General features: G+C 36.2%; 1 long non-coding RNA gene across 2 annotated transcripts; it reads left to right on the top strand.

Moving 5' to 3' along the window:
* Positions 1-1,789: 1,789 nt before the first annotated feature.
* On the top strand, positions 1,790-4,930 carry LOC107823496 (uncharacterized). 2 transcript variants are annotated; one of them, XR_001656646.2, is made up of 4 exons: positions 1,790-2,095; positions 3,152-3,226; positions 4,249-4,353; positions 4,641-4,930. It is a non-coding gene; the product is annotated as an uncharacterized LOC107823496 (long non-coding RNA). The 2 variants fall into 2 exon arrangements; XR_001656645.2 differs by having other exon boundaries at positions 1,796-2,095; positions 4,249-4,930.
* Positions 4,931-5,573: the final 643 nt, after the last annotated feature.

Below are 5,573 nucleotides of genomic sequence, written 5' to 3'. Positions count from 1 at the left end.
ACATTCCCATTATTACATCAAAATCAACCATTGCCAATTCAATGAGATTGGCTATGGTGTCCCGACCACGCACCGTGACAACATAGTTCCTATAAACACGCGCGACCATAATGGACTCACCAATTGGAGTAGATATAGAGAATGGCTTTTGAAGCTATTCTGGTTCTATCCCAAATTCCATAGCAACATAAGGAGTGACATAGGACAAAGTGGAACTGATATCAATAAGAGCATACATATCATAAGATTGGACAGTCAGTATACCTGTGACAACATCTGGAGAAGCCTCTGCACTCTGGCGACCACTTATAACATAGAAATGGCTGGGTCCTCCTGAACTCTGTGCACCACCCCAAGTTATACCACGCCCTGCGGGTGCTAGAGTGCCTCGAGCTGGAGAGGGTGCTGAGGATGTAGCGACTGCAGAACTGGATAGCTGTGTTGTGCCCCTACCTAAGAATTATCTTGCTAATTACTCATTTTTAGCTAATTATCGAGATTTAGAGTTAGGGTGTAGAATCTTACCTCTTAGGATGAAGACCTAGTGAATTCTTCTTGAAAATTCCTCAACTTTGAGCAAAAAATTAATTTGTGATGAGCTTAGGGACTCCCCTTCTCACTCTATGGTATTCTCTCTCTAGAAATATAAGGCTTTGCCTTCTAAAATGATCCCCAAATGAGTTATATTAGGGTGGGGTCGGGTTTGAAAATTCAAAAAATTGGAGCCCCGACACAGATCTGTGGTCATATATGTGACCGCATAATGCTTCTGCGGTCCGTAAAGTGGGCCGCATTATTGGCCCTCCGTAACTAACATTTTCTGCTTCAGTCTATGACTAGTCTGCGGTTTGCAGACCTGCTTTGCGGCCGCACAATACACCGCAAAACCTCCCTCTAAAAAATTTACAAGCTGAATACCCATACTAGGGCCGCATCTGCGAGCTTTCCTTTCGAACGTGCATGTCTGTACCTGCAGACAACCTTATTGCAGGTGCGATGACACCACAAATTGGAAAACTTCAGCAATTCTCACAAGTCCATAATGAATCCGAAAGTGATTTGAAACACGCCCGAAGCCCCCGGGAGCTCTCAATAAAACCTACCAACAAGTCCTAAAACACCATACAAACTTAGTCGATCCCTCAAATCACATCAAGCAACAACAAAAACACGAATCACACCCTAATTCTAACTTAATGATCTTTGAAACTTCAAACTTCTACAACTGATGCTGAAACCTATCAAATCACGTCCGATTGACCTCAAATTTTGCACACAAGTCACATTTGAATTAATGACCTACTCCAACTTCCGAAATTGAAATTCGACCTTGATATCAAAAGTCCACCACTGGTCAAACTTCCCAAAAATTCAACTTTCGCTATTTCATGCCTAATTCAACTACGGACCTCCAAATCACAATCCGCACATGTTCCAAAGTTTGAATAACCCAACGGAGCCAACGGAACCGACAAAACTATGTTCCGAAGCCGTCTTTACATAGTTCCAACTACGGTCAAATTCCTAGAACATATGCTTCTATTTTAGGGATTAAGTATCTCAAACTACTCCAAAACCAAAGACAAAACCTCTCAACAAATCACATAAACATAGAAAGATACGGGGAAAGCAGTAAATAGGGGATCATGGCTAATACTCTCAAAATCACTACAAAAAAGACATGAAATTGCGACGGTTTTAATTCGGTTGTTCCTTAAAACCTCTATAAATACAATAATATTGTGGCAGTTATCCATCCGCCATATTAAACATTCCAAAAGCAACAGTTTAATTTATGTTGAGATGGGATTTAACGGCCTATTCTTTTATTTTGATTTTAAACATATTTTTAGCTTTATTCCCAAGACTCTAATAATACCTCAACACTCGCAAATTAGGTATCCCACCTCTCTCTCTCACCCTACAGTAAATACCCTATTCTATGCATTGTGCCTTTCTTCCTCTTCCTCTCACAAAATCTTTCACAAATCGTTGTCGGCGTTTCACCAGTTCATTGTAGCCGCCGACTCCTTTTTCCCTCCTTTCTGTCTCCTTTTCTCGCCAGGTCTCCGATGAAGCTCGCAGGTTCATCCAGGTCTCTCTATTTTCCTCTAGTTTTTACTTATGTCTGTGTAGGTATTTGTGTGGATCTACGATTTCTTTGTGGTTTTGTGATGCTTTGTCACTTTTATTATTAGATCTGTTCTTAGCTTGCTATTTTATATATCTGGTATCATAAGGAACGAATTTGCTAAAAGTCCTTTAAGGATGCGAGAACCCATAGTTGCTCGTTCAAATATATATTAGCATAATGTGTATTGAGGGTTGTATAGTGGTCGTAACTAGTCCAGGATCAATACTTAGTGATTGATTAAACCAAGAGTTGTCTGTGGGATTGACATTTCACGATCATTTATTTCAATATATCCTTATGCCAGCTATGAAATTCTGCTTGTTAAAGAATTAAAGTAGTCTGCTTGGATTAATTTCAGTATGATTTGGCATGATACTATATCCTTTTTTTGTTGCTTTTAACTAGGCAGTGCAAACTGGCTCCAAGATATGAGTTTGGTATTTATTAAATAGTTGGATAAATAGGTTAACGTTTCTATCCATTTAGTTGGCTTTCTTGCATAGTGTGATAGTGTAGTTTTACAAATTAATCATAAGTTGCCTTGATTTGGGGAATAGTAGTTGGTTTGACTTTAGAGTCTAGTTTGTAGTACATAATGTGTATTATTAATGAAATAACATTTGTTTTTCATTTAAGTGTATCTTCGAGCCTTTATGTACCTAGTAATGAAAGATTTTAAGCGAGAAGTTGACACAATTAAATATTTAAGGTTGATATTATTTTGATGGCATGATGTTTCTTTGCTTCATACCTTTTCTTTTAGGCCAAGGCTATATTGAGTATTTTGTTAACATATTCTTGTTTGTTTATTTTACTTGGGATATCTTGTAGGACAGGTATTGAGCATAAGTTCCTCAAAATGTAAGCAAACGAAGTGTCCTTTTTTGTGTCTGAAGTTTTAAATCCTGGCTTCTAGATTAGGATGTTTCACGCATTTTGTGTTCTTTTCTGAAACGTAGTTTCGAACAATCCCCCGCTGAAATGCTAATTTTAAGTTTCATCTTGCAATTTTTTCAGATACGACCGCGAAATAGATGGGCGTATTCTCATGGCAAAAGTTGATTAAACTGAAGAAGTTGATTTGTGTAGAAGGTATTATTTGTCTGAACAATTTAGAGGTTGTTGTTGTGCATGTCTAGTAAAACCTATATTTGACTAAAAGATTACAACTTTGCATTATTTGTCTTTGTTTTTATGTCCAAGAAAAGACAGTTAATCTAATAATTAGTATTTTCTCACAATTTAAAAGATGGAAAAAAGTAAGCTCTACATGGTTGATTTTGTCGAAGGACCTAACATGAGCTTCAATTCTTTGAGTACATATGTCTAGTTGATTCTCAAACCATGAAAGGTTCAGTTAGTTTGAATGAAAGTGCTTAGAGTTGCATTAACTAATATTCCTTTCATTTATGATTTGATTGTTATTCCAAATCCTCTCAAATTCAAAAAGAAAAACAAATCCCTTGTTAGTCGCTTTCATTATGTTGTAAAATTTAGGTCATTATTGTGTGACTACTTTACTTTTGTGTATCAATGTTAAAATTTTAAATTGTGATAGCACGCTAAAATAAGCACTTTTCTAGTTATTTATTTTATTTGTTTGATCCCTTTATGAATGTTTAAGAACCTTATCAGTGCTACTTTTGGCCGTGAAAAGTGTATTGAAATTCCTCTTATTCATCATTCTATCTTCTGTCTTTGGTTTTGATCCTTATTTGTTTCCGATTTTCATGTTGATATTTTGAGGAGCATGATAAATTAGTTGAAGTTCATGTCTAATTTTTGGTGCGAGTTACAAGCATAGCAACACTGCTGAAGTTGCTATCAGCATTCTGCATTCTGAATAATTAGAGTTGCATTACGTGTCTGGAATTATTCTTCCGATCATTGCTTTTCGCCCTCCCCCCACCCCCTGCAAAAAAAAAACTGCAAGCAGACTAATCGAACACGAGAAGAAGATGGTGGAGATGATGAGAAATATGATGTGTTGTATAAGTAGTTTGAAATCTATACTGACATTAAGATTGCTGAAGAGCTCATGTGCTATTATCTTGCTAATTTTAAAACTTCCCAAAAAATTGATACTATGTCAGTTTATGTTATGCATTGTTCAGGTTCCTGGCAACCTTGCCATATCAGCTCGTTCGGCAGCTCATTCATTTGATGTTTCTCAGATGAACATGTCACATGCAATTTCTTGCTTTTCGATTTTTCGTTTGGTAAGACAATGTAAATAATGCAAAAACATGATCAGGACGCAGATATGTTCAATTACTTTAATCCAATAGATTAGACAATTGGGTCAATTGTTAGATTCTTCTTAGCTTTAATTTGGGTTTCCTATTGAATTTGCATAAACATTTAATTTGAGTTAATAAATAACTTTTGTGTTCTCCGAGTTATATGGTGCCCATTATTAGGAGTTGAGTTAGACTGAAAGAGTGTTTGCTTCTTACCCACATTTACATATTTAACTCTCTTCATGTGAAGTAATCTTTTTATGCAGGGAACAAGAAATTAGAGCTGCTGAGGGAATGATCTTTGAAAAAAGAAATTATGGGAGATGAAGATGAGTTTTACAAATTAGTTATAAGATCTCCGCAAATTGAATGTCATGATAAAATACATAGCATTTTTGGTATTTTTATCGATGTTGAGAAGGTAGGCTCAATGCAATATTGCAAAGATTGACTATGATTGTTTATATTGTTATTGAACAATTCTTTGAAATATTAATTCATTTGATGATGTAAATATTTAGGTACCTGTACCATTTTTAAATAATAATTTTTTTACTTAATTGATGTTTTGTATTTGTGTCAAAGTTACTCTAAACTATTAAGCAAGTTTGGATGTATTGATGTGATAAAAAGGTTTAAACATAAGTACCGAAATAAATAATAAATAAAATAGTTAGACCACAATTATGGCGGTCTTGACCGCTAGTTTGAACATAAAATGGGACACATTGCGGTGGTTTCCAACAGCCGTAATACACTAACAAAAACCACCAGTTTATCAAATATAAGATTATGGTGGTTTTGTAAGAACCGTTGTAATATGTTTTTGGCGAACGTGATTCTGGTATTTTCCAAAACCACCATTATACGCTATTGTGGTGGTTTTAAACCGCCCTTATATGCTAAAATAACCGCCGTAATAACCTTTTTTTTTGTAGTGAATGACCGGCCGGGTCATTACATGTTATTTGTGATTTGAGGCCTCGAGTAAGTCCGTGTTATGCTTTGGGACTTTTTAGTATGTTCGGACGAGGTCCCGAATGGCTCGGGTGAGTTTCTGACGTGCTTCAAACAATTTTTCATTCATATATGGTTGCTGATTTTCTTGTGTCTCCGACCTTATTCGCGATCGCTAAGATTAGGTCGCAATCGCATAGTGTATTATGGGAGTTGGCCTTTTTCCTTCTTGCGTTAACGAC

This window comes from Nicotiana tabacum, chromosome 11, assembly GCF_000715075.1.
Source record: "Nicotiana tabacum cultivar K326 chromosome 11, ASM71507v2, whole genome shotgun sequence".
In the NCBI taxonomy this organism is placed as follows: Eukaryota; Viridiplantae; Streptophyta; class Magnoliopsida; order Solanales; family Solanaceae; genus Nicotiana; species Nicotiana tabacum.
This window is presented reverse-complemented; position numbering and strand designations above follow the sequence as displayed.